A 13464-nucleotide genomic window follows, 5' to 3' on the forward strand; every position below is an offset into this window, starting at 1 on the left:
GCAAAGAAATTTGCCTGACTTTTTAGAAGCCCGGTATAATTCGTTTGGAAGACATGACCCATTATCCCACCCCGTATCTATCATCCCATCTAGGATTTATGGACTGTCAGGGTGATTTCAAAGCTAGTGTCTAGCATTTCTGCCAAGACCGTTACCACCAACAGGCAACAGCAGACCAGCCCCGCGAGAGATGGCAAAATGTGAACCCGAGGAACCGGCCTATGGAACCGGCCTGGACCCATATGGGTCCAGACCGGTTCCCGGAAATTTATGACGGATCTAACCGGATCCTACCATAAATCATACTTCTCACTTACTAAACCTGAGTGCAAATATAAAGTGAATAGAAAGAGAACAATCATTTGCTCCGATATTATGCTGGTTGTACTCTGTGGATCATAGGCATTCCCAGTTGAAAAGAGGTGTTTTACTTGATGTACCTACCTAATGATACACATCATTACGTTTGTATTCGTTGACTTTTGGGGAATGTGTCCGGCTGGTTCCGATTCCAGCTTAGACTGGGTCTGGCTGGTTCTAGAAAGACGGTCTCAGTCGGGTCCGCCTCGAGTCTGGTTCCAAAAATGTTCACCTTTTGCCACCTCTAGTCAAAAGTGTCGACATATCGAGCGCTAAAGCAATTGCAACCCGGGCTCTAAAGTCAGTGTCGTAGATCCGACAGAACATGCGTCCAAATATTTTTTTCGAAACTTGGACGTGAGAAATCTTACTTACAGGAGCAGTTTCTTACATTTACAGTGTGACTATAGGTGATCCATTGTGATCACAATTCAAAACTTAAATTTCAGAAATTATGGGGCTTCGCCCACCTCTGTGGTACTGTGCAAATTGCTGTTTATAGAACAATCTGTTTTCTAGGTATTGGTCAATTTTATTTTAATGGGAAGAGAATGAAAAATTAATACACATTGTCAACTATGGATGCATATGCTCCTCGTGGCACAGTTTACCACTGGACCATTGATCTAACCTCTAGTTCTCCACGAAATCTGAAGGAAGGCGGAAGCATAGATTCTAACCTGCAGTTTGACCGTTATTGTAATATCCACTGACACCGTGCATCCCACACAGGCACATGAGGCTCTTGTGTACCGCAAATTTCACATAACTGCCTGAAAAATACCACTAACAACACCCAAAGCGCCGATAACAGACATGTGACGAGTGATCATGTGCTTCGCACTTCATAGTCGCAGTCAGCAAGGATTTTGAGACGAAACCATTTTGATCCTGAACGTCTGCTGCTCCGGCTCCGAGTCCGATGAAGTATTTCGACTCAGGCTCCGGTCTCTAGTAAGATACCCTTCACAATGTTTTCCTTTCTGGAAGGTGAAATGACTCGTCTCGTCCTGACTCGTCCGGCTCCGGTTTCATACGAAATGCACTCGCAGTCCGCAGCTCTGATTCCGGCCCCTCGCATCCATTTGGCAGGGCCGGAGTGTGTCGTTCAGTGTGCCGTTCAAAGATATCACAAAGGCAACCATACAACGCCGTCCTTACATCGTCTGAAAACTTCATAAATTTAAATGCTGAAGCAGCTATTTCTATCAGCATGTAACTATCATACTGGTAGCCAGAGTCGGGACATGTGTTAGGTATGTTGTCATATTTCTATTGAGCAATCTTTTCGGCATTTTTCGTTGATGACACTTACATGTTTCCTACATGTACCTATTTTTTTCAAAGTGCGTCCTCATTTTACATCAAACAATGCAATGCATTATGTAATGTATTCATTTCGCATGCTTTGGTTATGCTTGATTTTTCATCTGTGTGGGGGCTTGACCGTCACATTTTTACGGCTCGGGCTCCGAGCGAAATGCACCGGTTTCAGTGGCTCCAGGGGTTCCAGCTCTAGCTCCAGTTGTGGCCTATAGCGTCTCCGCTTCTCAGTCCTCATTGCAATCTAAATGTGCAAACGCATACTCCTCGATATTCAATCACCACTGATTCAAGCACCTACTATGCATTTCAGACCCCATGAGACCCTGCTTTTCGGCGATAATTTCTTCAATTTTTGTCCAATTAGCTTGAAATTTTGGCAGACGATATTTCAGCTCAAGCGCCAATTTTTGTCAATATGGTCTCTTAACAAAATATCAAAATTTAGAGCACTTGTCGTTGGCTCGTAATGTTAAAGGTAGTGTGCCAGCTTTCTTGGACCGTATGGAGTTAATGGCCCAGATAAGGAGAACCGGATTTTTAGAACTTATCCATACCTTCAAAACTCATGGAAACGTCTTAAATTCTTCAAATTTTGAGTACCCCAGTGCGAAATTCGCCCCGACGAGTTGTCGGTCGTACCCCAACCACATTTCACACCACTATGAACAATAAATGCACACACTGAAATCGCTATTACCGATATGCTCATCCAATCAAGTTTCGATAAACCCGTTCATCATCATCTCCTGCGGTTTCGAACACGCCTGTTAGGTGGCTTCTGATGCTCGTCGAGGTCGGAATTTCCAAATACGCGTGGTGCGTCGGGCCGCGCGCTCTGACTTCGGCCAAGAAAAATGCGTCAGCTGATCATTGTCATTTCTGCCACTCGCGTGTGGTGAAATGGGGTCATAACTTATAAGACGGCTTTTTCATATCAATTATTTTACTTAAAATCATATTTCAAACCATAAATAATGTTCGACAGCCATATAAAAGAAACAGTACCAATACGGGCTTACAGTTTAAGGCTCGACATTGTGTTGTCTACGATTAGACAGCTGATAACTCATTCCCGTACGTCGTATGGTCGTAACTCGTAACACTATAATGACCTTTGCTTATTGTCACAAGTGCGCCGCATTCGCGATTGTTGCCCGACGCCTGTTTGCAGGTGAGCCCACTACAGTTGTTATACATATCTAAAAACCGATAAACTTTTAGGCGAAAAAGGCACTATTCCAGGCCCATTTTTGATTTTTTTTTGCGATATTAGGTAAAAACAGAAGCTTCTTATCCTAGGAAAAATAAAATGGGAAATCTTTCAAAGGTGGTACACTACCTTTAATCAGTTTTTGCACCCGGATAGAGGCTCGCTCGCTACCGCACCGGATTGGATAGGAGTGCTGGCCAATCACGTTACGCCGGGCCCAACTAAACTCCGCCCACTGGCCGTGACCGCGATGGGTCTGTGCCGCTTCAGTCGGTGTCAGCACCGCGGAGAGGTCGGAGCGGGACCACATACTGGAGACAAGTGAAGCTGGCAAAGTTGTTTTGGGACGAAAGCCAAAAAATTATCCGTTTGAGGGCATTTGGTATCCTCTTCACCTTATTTTGGTATTTAAACGTCGAACCAGCTCAGAATATTCAGAATGATCAGAATCAAGGTAGGATCTATTGGAACGGAACCGGCCGTAGAAGGAAAGTTTGATAGACTCTTGGACTCTGAACATTTATTTAACCCGCGCCCCACTGGGGTCTGCGTATAACACATGGGGGTGGGGGGCTATTCATAGCCCCCCCCCCTCCTAACTCCGAAACTACTAAGCCGATCGTCAAAACTCAAACGGTGTCTGATAGCCCCGGAAGAACTGTCGAGCGAAACCTAATTTCATTGACCTCGAGGTCACCGATGACGTCACAGGTCAGGTCAAAGTAAAAACTATTAGCATTTTGGCTTCTTCACGTTTTGGGCTCTGGCCGCCGTCTTACAAGTCAGATCAGGTTAATTTTTGGTTCACACACTCATGAACAGATGTTCTAGATACTCTGAGGGTACCAAACTTGTACTATGATTTTCAGGTCAAGGTCAGGTCATCACAGGTCACGAAAATATATCATCCGTCGGTCACGTGACACATGTTTTATGATCCATTTAGGCCAAACATTTCAAATTTGATGTCTTCTGTGTAATTCGAGGTCATTTCGAGTCAAATTTAGCTTAGGTCAGGTCACTTTCAGGTCAAAAAAGGTCAAATTTTGAAGTTAAAATTTTTCAACAAAAAAGGTGTCTATTGGATGCAGTTTGAGCTCCGGAACACGATGGTGCTACTTATATTGGCGTACGATGTCAAATTCGTGCTGAAAAATTGATTTGAAAAATTAATAATTGTTAATTTTTGCAATAATGCGTATAACTTGGTCATTTTTTAAGAGATTTAGCTAAAACTTGCTAGAGTTAGTCATAATAATGCGTTCTATCACATATATTCCGTTTTTTTTTTTCGAAAAGTAAAAAAAATGAAAAAAATAACTTTTAAATTTTATTATACAAAATTTTCGAAATTTTCAAAATTCCGAAAATCCGAGATGGCAGTTTGATAGCGCAGTCTATTCTGAGTCCTCTCGTACAAACAAATTGGATCTAGCTTAACCCGCGCGGGGCTGGGGTCTCCAGCCGAACGCGCGGGGCTGGGGGGAGGGTGTAAATTTTACCCCCCCCCCCCTGTTATCTCCCGAACTAATGGTCCGATTTGGAAAATTCAAACGCCAATCAAAAGATCTCATCACGAACAACTAAAAAGATGTACTTAATTTAAAGTTTGAAGTCAAGGTCAAGGTCAGGTCAAGGGTACAAATTGCAAGTGTCTTCAGTATCGGCCTTGCACCGTAATTGCCGAAGAATGGAGTCATGGACTGAGACTGATTGCCCAAAACGTGTTCTTAGGCTACCAAGACAATATTCATTGCATACAGTATCATTCAGAGGTCAAGGTCAAGGTCAGGTCAGGTCAGGTCAGTTCATCAAAAACAAAATATAGAAAAGGGCATGTGCGACACATGTTTTATGGGTTATTTTACTCATAGAATTCAATAGGCACACTCAATAAGTGATATGGACCAGGTCTGGATGAGTTTCAGGTCGAGGTCAGGTCAAGGTCAGGTCAAGTGAGGTTGAATTTTGAAGCTGGTTGTTAAGGCCTAAAAAGGTGTCTATCTGATGCAGTTTTTCACGGCGAATCGAATGGTGCTATTTTTGTTTCCGTACGAGGTCTAAAAATTCCAAAAAAATCATTTTTCAAATTTTTTGTGTGTCGTGATGTCATAAAAGTTTGAATAACTCCCCCATTTTTGAACCGATTCTTCTAAAAATTGGTATGTAGGTGCACATTGACCACTTCTCTGACATATATTCCGGTTTTTTCGATACTCTCAAAATTTTGGATTTTATAATTATTTTCCCAAAAAAGTCAGTTTTTTGAAGAAAAAAATTGGGCCAAAATCCAAAATTTTCAAAAAACCGAGATAGCCATTTGATAGACAAAGTAGAATTACGTATTACCTTTTTGTTACGTCTTGATTCCTTTAAAAATAAGGATGCTAGCGGCGTTTGAACTTTTGTCGTTTTTGAGGCGAAAATGGCGAACATGACGTCACTAAAACGTCAATTTCTTAAAAATTTTCCGACGGATTTCGCTCAAATTTTCAGAGAATGTGTCAAATTGATGAAAGAAAAGGTACTGAAAGTTTGGCGGCGCTGCGCGCCGCCGTTTTTGAGATATTGCAAAAATTCGCGAGGGGGGGTAAAATTTACCCCCCCCCCCAGCCCCGCGCGGGTTAAAAACTGAGCTCTTGGGAGCGATTGCCGTGGTTCAATGTTTTGCGTCGAAATCGGCCGAACATGACGTCACTCTGACGTCATTTCCGGCCGACCTATGGTAGGTACGAAGTTCAAATTTTGACACAAGGTGTCAAATTAATGCAGCCGAAGGTACTGAAAGTTTGGCGTCGATACGTCAAGCGGTTTGGAAGTTATTGCAGAAAAACGGGAGGGGGCTATAAATAGCCCCCCCAGTGGGGCGCGGGTTAAGCCGGAGTTGCACCTATCTCATCGTCAGGTTCGGTCAGGTCACTACCCGATTACCTATAAGATCATGGGTAAGCCTCTGCTTGACCCAAAAATATTGATATATTTGGCAGTGCCAATCAATGTTTCTGAGGAAGGCGCAGAAAGCAACAAAATAGGATGAAGAGTCTCGGGCACGGCCGATTGCCTGGGGCATCGCTCCAGCGAAACGACCGTATTCGTGATTCGTGGAGCGGTGCGGGGCGCCGGGTGGGGCAGAAGCGTAATGTGTCGTATGGTAGAAATGGTCTTTATCGCGGTGTCATGTGTGTGCTATATTGTTAAGACGTGCACAAAAAGAAATAGCAATGTGGCAGGCGGACGTTGGGCACTACACGAGAACGATCATCAATAAACTCGTATCTTTTTTGTAAAACTTAAGTAACAGTAGGCATGTCCTCAATGGCGAGGAAACTATCTCTAGGCTTTTACTTTTCATGTTTGCATTTCAACACACAAGCTCTGGGGGCAAAGTTAGTCTGGCGACCTCCTCAACCTAAGTCGATGATCAAATGGATTAGTCCTGAAGGTGTTCAATGCTTAGTTGCACCGGGATGATATAAATAGATCACGCCGGCATACATTCCTAATCAAATTTCATATATCAAACATATAAATTGTATCATGTTAATGGTGATTCTGTTTTGCAATTTTGACGTAGTCTGACGCGATACATAATCTTACGCAATCATTTGAAATCAACAGCGTCTTTTATGCGCGTTTTTTCACAAGCCCCAAATCTTGTGTGGAAATACATATTTTTTTTGTGACTGAACAAGGTTTACGTACATTTGTGATAGATACAATTAGTCGAGGGCTTCGGCTGGTGCGTTACTTATGCGCGCTATTTAGCTCATTCGATGAAATTACGGCTGCAACGACAACTGGGGCGTTCCACGACAAATCGACAAGTGCCCTGCACCCTCATATTTTATTTTTTGCTTAAAATTGATCTAATGGGTTGTGACGGGCGGGGAAGCCAGCTGTGACAAGGATTTTTTTCTTAGAACAACGGTTTCCGAGATATAGCCTCGGGCAATTCCTTTCCTGGAGGTCGCGCTGCAGCCCTATGTTTGGCGGCCTATAACTCAAAAACTATTGGTTTTCTACGATAAAAACTTTATATGGTTCAACTCACAATCAGCCAACAAACATTTTGGCTATCTCGGATTTTCAATTTTTGAAAATTTTGATCACGTGACCTTTTGACCTATTTTTCGAAGAGTGACATAGTCATAGTCATAGTCATAGTCATAGTCATATTTATTGAAGCCATCCACAAGGTGGTTTTTCAGGTTTCTCGTCATGGACAATGACCTTGGACAGTGACCTTGATATTTTCCCCACTGAAAATTGCAATTTTGTCTGATGACGATTAAAGCCTTATCAATTGTCATTCATATGCGAAAATAAAAAAGTGGATATCGCCCTGCGTTGACCTCAGGTCAGGTCATTTTTATGACCTGTCCATTATTACGAGCGGGAGCGACAGCGAGATCTCGAGAATAAAGCAAGATAGCGACAAGCGGTAAACGGTGCAGGGTACACACGGATAAGGTTTATAATTTTTACTGAGGTCATTTTCAGGTCAGGTCAAAGATGACGGCACAGGAGCAAAAAGGATGTCGAAATTGCGGCAATGCATATATATGAAGTTTTTCTCGAATAATTTTCAAGGTATCCCAGCTAGGAACAAACTAATATCACCATCGTGATCCTCTCGTCGATCCGCATCGAAACATATGTATGTTGACCTCGAAAGGTCGAAAGGTCAAAAGTTGACCTTAGGTCACGTGACCTAAGGTCAACTTTTGACATTTCGACTTTCGAGGTCAACATACATATCTTTCGATGCGGATCGACGAGAGGATCACGATGGTGCTATTAGTTTGTTCCTAGCTGGGATACCTTGAAAGCTATTCGAGAAAAACTTCATATTTATGTAGTGCCGCAATTTCGACTTCCTTTTTGCTCCTGTGACGTCATCTTTGACCTGACCTGAAAATGACCTCAGTAAAAATTATAGACCTTATCCGTGTGTACCCTGCACCGTTTACCGCTTGTCGCTATCTTGCTTTATTCTCGAGATCTCGCTGTCGCTCCCGCTCGTCACGTGACCTAAGGTCAACTTTTGACCTTTCCACCTTTCGAGGTCAACATACATATGTTTCGATGCGGATCGACGAGAGGATCACGATGGTGCTATTGGTTTGTTCCTAGCTGGGATACCTTGAAAGTTATTCGAGAAAAACTTCATATATATGTAGTGCCGCAATTTTGACTTCCTTTTTGCTCCTGTGACGTCATCTTTGACCTTACCTGAAAATGACCTCAGTAAAAATTATAGACCTTATCCGTTTGTACCTACCCTGCAACGTTTACCACTTGTCGCTATCTTGCTTTATTCTCGAGATCTCACTGTCGCTCCCGCTCGTAATAATGGACAGGTCATAAAAATGACCTGACCTGAGGTCAACACAGGACGATATCCACTTTTTTATTTTCGCATATGAATGATAATCGATAAGGCTTTAATCGTCATCAGACAAAATTGCAACTTTCAGTGGGGAAAATATCAAGGTCACTCTTCGAAAAATAGGTCAAAAGGTCACGTGATCAAAATTTTCAAAAAATGAAAATCCGAGATAGCCAAAATGTTTGTTGTCTGATTGTGAGTTGAACCATATAAAGTTTTTAACGTAGAAAACCAATAGTTTTTTAGTTATAGGCCGCCAAACATAGGGCTGCAGCGCGACCTCCAGGAATTGCCCGAGGCTATATCTCGGAAACCGTTGTTCGGAGAAAAAATCCTTGCCACAGCTGGCTTCCCCGCCCATCACAACCCCTTACACCAGTTTTCAACGAAAAATAAAATATGAGGGTGCAAATTTAATTTTTTATATGTCGATTTGTCATGGAACGCCCCAACTGCACGGCAGCTACGGTCCATGCGAGCCGCCCTGGTGCGACAGCTACTGCCCCGCCCGCTCCACGCAGCCGACTGACCGGCCAAGGTCACTATCCCGTCCGCCGGGAGGGCGGAGCTTAATGGTCACGTGTTTGTGATGTCACACCTACGCACGGATAGCCTCTACTCCACTGACGGATTTACGGAGCCGATTTTAACATTACGAGGCAACGACAAGTACCCTAAAATTTGATATTTTGTTAAGAGACCATACTGGCGAAAATTGACGCTTGAGCTGAAATGTGCATTGTGAAAATTTGAAGCAAATTGGACAAATAGTAAATAAATTATCGCCGAAAATTAGGGTCTCATGGGGTCTGAAAAGCATTTAGTAAATGTCCTTTCCTTTCAAATACTGTTTGTTTCTGAAGTACATATGTAGTACAGATGTTTCATGTTCCATCGGTGCCTTGTTGACATCCACAAATGGAAAATGTTTTTGTGCTACATTTTTATATGCTGCTTCTGTGTAATCAACTTACGTCGCTCAGATTTTACTGATGTTACATGTGTTGTATTCGTTATAGTTAATTATTACGCCTTCTTTCGAGATTATCTACTATCAAGACACTGCATGGCTTGAAAAGGACTGAAGTGGGTCTCAATGAATATGATGCACTCTTTATGGTTTGTAACTATGCAAAGCCACTTAAGATGGACGCATGCGTTCAGTTAAGTCAATTTTACTCTATTTGCTTACAACACCGCAGTGTTTCAATGTGGTAGGCAAAGAGAATGACTATTTTCGCCAGGAGAATACTATATAGATATTGCCCGCAACTGGTTTGGACTAAATGATCACAAGGGAAGGGAGGGCTCTGGCAAGGGAGTCCTATAAAAGATGGCGGTGTAAAATGGCTTTGTACTTTTGCAAATACAAGCTCATAAAGGTGTACGCATATAGGCACTTTGAGAGGTGCCTTTGCGGAAAAAGTGAGGGCAAGCCAAGCCACCACCGAAAGGGTGGAGTGCAATGCAAAGGAGAACTCAGGTTCAGGTTTCAACTACAACTCAACTTCAGACCTAGCGCGCCTGAAGCACGCGTCAAACGCGACTATGTAAAGGCTCATCAAAGCTGCCCACCGCCCAAGCTTTTCAATTGAAGGGAGTGACTTCGTTTCCCACTTCTCCAGTCCCCTGGTCAAAAGCTTTCTCAATTTTACCCGGACTTTATAGGGCTTCACTGACCAAAGGAGCCATTTTGTATGTACAGACAGGCTAACATTGCGTCAAAAGATACCGATGTGGCCTCTGCAGCATTTTTCAGTATAGATCATGAGAGACACTAAACAGTACACGTTAGTGCCCAAGAACTAAGGAGCATATCCACAGAGCAATCAAATGAGAAGTGTGGGTTGGACATTCTTTATCCATCACTGCATGACACAAATATAGCAAAAATATTGAAGCATGTGTATCTCCAAAAAGTTATGCATAAAAAGCATTTTCTCGTAATAAAAATATGTTTTCATGCAGGACAAAAAGATAAACTTTCATATTCCTCTTGATTCCGAGAAAGCATTTTGGTGGTTCAACCTTTTCAAACCCACTCGACCGGTGCACGCGTCACCACACTCCCGACACCGTCCTGCCGGCCGTCCGATCGTCCGACCATGCCTGCGAACGGCACCGGAAGTCCATTTGTCGGCGGGCCGGCGCGAGCGGCGGGGCGGGCCCGTCGGCGACCAGTGGTGACACCCGTCAGAGCGACAAATGACACCACTTTATCAGCCGCCCCCGCGGCCGCCGTAGACGCTCAGACACCGGAGCGGCCACGGATGTGGCACCACGCTCGGGCCGCCGGCATGCACCGCTTTGACTCGAGCAATATCCGTCCCCGGGCCGGCAATATCCGTCCCCGTCCATGTGCCCACGCTCTCCTTGTTGATGGAGTAGAGTGATATACTTTTTCCCATGCATTTCTTATGCATGATATTCTTCAGTGGGTGAATTGTGAGCTCCGTCCACGGAATAGGTGACTGGATTCGAGGCCTTTTACATTTAAATTTATATTTTAGACTATTTACCGGTGATATAAGCTATTGTTTCATATTGATAACTCATAACCAAGAAGAACGAACGAAAAGAAAGCATCAGTATAGGTATTCATTAGTCACTCCTGATTCCGCCGCTAGATGGCAGTAGTAGAAACGCCTGAAGGAAGGTATGCTGTGCCGCATAGCCTACGGCAACACACTAGTCAGCGCACAATGGGAGATGTTATCTTGCGGAGTTATAATACATGCGGATGTTATTGTAACTGCTCACATGTCTGACCCAATGAACTTTAGACGCGACTCTTCGAGACGAATCCGGTGTTTGAACGTTTGAGAGTGGTTTCGTAATTTCCTGAGCATGAAGGTTAGGTACGAGCGGAGTTGACATATGAAAAAACGATAATCCATTTCATCCTAAATGCGCGCTTATAATAGCCGTTTTCACGACGGGCTATCTGGCGAATGCACCTGATTTGACCAAACCTGCACCAAATCTATTTTACAATAAACATTTTCGTACCATGAAATTATTTCATTGTTAAATCTAAAGTAAATGTCTGATGATAAAAGAAAATTAGGTATATAGGCATCTGTGCGGCACAAACTGACAACTTAATGAAATACTATGAACCTAATTTGACCAAATCTGCAACAAATCTGCACCTAATCTGCACCAAATGTGTACCAAATGACCGTCGTGAAAACGGCTAGTGTCTCAACTCAGTCAGTGTTCAGTTGAGCTCATTTGTTGCGTCTTCCACATCCACAGGCTCATATCAAATGACGGACAAAATCACCGCTTGAAAATAAACAATAATAAATGATACTCGGTCCCGTAGCTATGTCATTTAGAGACACGGTGACACAAAGCCCTGGCCCCAATCACCACTGCGACAATGGACACTTTCCAATTGGACAAGCGTCATTGACCGGGCTAAGTCACCCTGTCCCTGCATTTACCGACCCGGGTCTGTCCTCAAAACAAACAAAATTCGGGCGTCTGATTCTCGCCATCACCTCTGATCACGGCGCCGCTCAGTGATTTTCTTCCAAAACCGCGCACCTCGCCTCTAAAGAGCGTAAACAGCGGCCATCCATCAGTCCAGGCGCCTGGCCATCAGCCAGCGGAGGACGACGGGCGGCCGCGCGCCCACCGGTGATTGTTTAATCCCTGCCGACCGTCCCGCCACCTCCCTCCGTCGTCCGGCCCGGTTCACAGGCCAGCTGACGTCTTCATATTTGTAGCTGTCCCCTTAGGTGTGAAGCGGCGGCGGCTCGGCCGGCTTCAAACGCGCCGCGCTCTGTAATCGGCGCAGCGCCGGCCGCCGCTCTAACGAGCGATCGCCGCTCCTAATTATCGGAAACTGCACCGGACACGGTCGCGCGGCGCCCTGATATCAGTCACGAGTAACGACGGTCGCGGCCGGGCCGGTCCGACGGGGGCGGGCCCTGGGGCGGGGCCGGGGGGCGGGCCGCTGAGACCGACCTACCGCACGGCGCACAGCCATCTGAGAGAGATGTGGGAGAGGCTGAGAGATGAACCGTCAGCCGGAGAGCAGGTGTAATGTGGGACGCTGGAATGTGAGAACGGGACGAACGGGCAAATGAGACCCACAGAAGGTATGTGGAAGTGGTACACTACCAGGGTCCTGCCGTAATTTTTGCCGAGACAGACAGATGGACTGACTGAGGCTCAGTGAAATTGACTGAGACAAGTAGGTCTGGCGTCATGAGGCGTGGCAGAACGGAATCCAGTAGCTGATGAGAGCCTCAACTGCCCGTGACGCTGTACTAGGAACCGGTGGGCAGGAACAATAGCTCTTATTTATTTATTTATTTATTTATTTCGCATATCTTTGTGGTTTCCAATATACAATTGGCTTGTTACACCACAGCGTCATACAAATACACATACCGGCTGCCATGATATACAGAATAAAATATACATGGACGCAGTGGCGTGAGTGATGCCTAAAAAAAAGCTAAAAAAAAAGACATGTAACGACTAGCTCAATGACAAGGCTAAAAGATGGTGACGCAATGTAATATAAAACACTCTTGTTTAAAATGACGGTAGGTGTGTGCGTGCTCTAGAGTTTGGTAAGCATCGACTTTTTCACATTTTTCTTGAAGGTAAAGTCACTTCTGCAGACACGCGTTTTTTCGTCGAGAGCGTTCCACGTGTTCAGCGACCGGATGGGTGCGGCCAAGCGAGTTCGCTCCAGACGGGCCCGCGGTACATGAAGGAGACCAGCAGCGGTCGCTCTCGTACTACGCTCTGATATGTCCGCGCGATACGTGGCTAGTGCTTTTAGGTGAAACGGTGCATTCTCCTGATACAGCAGTGAGTGCACGAGGACACAGTCTCTATAGTCGATCATGTTCTCGAAGGTAAGCCAGCCGAGCTCCTGTCTTGTCTTAGAAATACGGTCAAACTTACGTTTCCGTGTGACAATGCGAGTTGCATAGTTCACCACCTTTTCCATGCGAAGGCGATCCTGCTTTGCAGGTGGCGCCCAGGCCGGCAGACAATACGTCACATGTGGAAAGACCAGGGCACGAATGAGGTGTACTAGGGTAGTTCTTGGCAGCGTGTCTCGGATCTTACTGATGGTGATGAGATTGCTGTAGCAGCGCTGCACCACTCTGCTCGTCTGTTGACGCATGGTAAGCTCTCGGTCCAGAACCAC

Source organism: Amphibalanus amphitrite, unplaced genomic scaffold (assembly GCF_019059575.1).
Source record: "Amphibalanus amphitrite isolate SeventyFive unplaced genomic scaffold, NRLGWU_Aamphi_draft 001287F_arrow, whole genome shotgun sequence".
In the NCBI taxonomy this organism is placed as follows: Eukaryota; Metazoa; Arthropoda; class Thecostraca; order Balanomorpha; family Balanidae; genus Amphibalanus; species Amphibalanus amphitrite.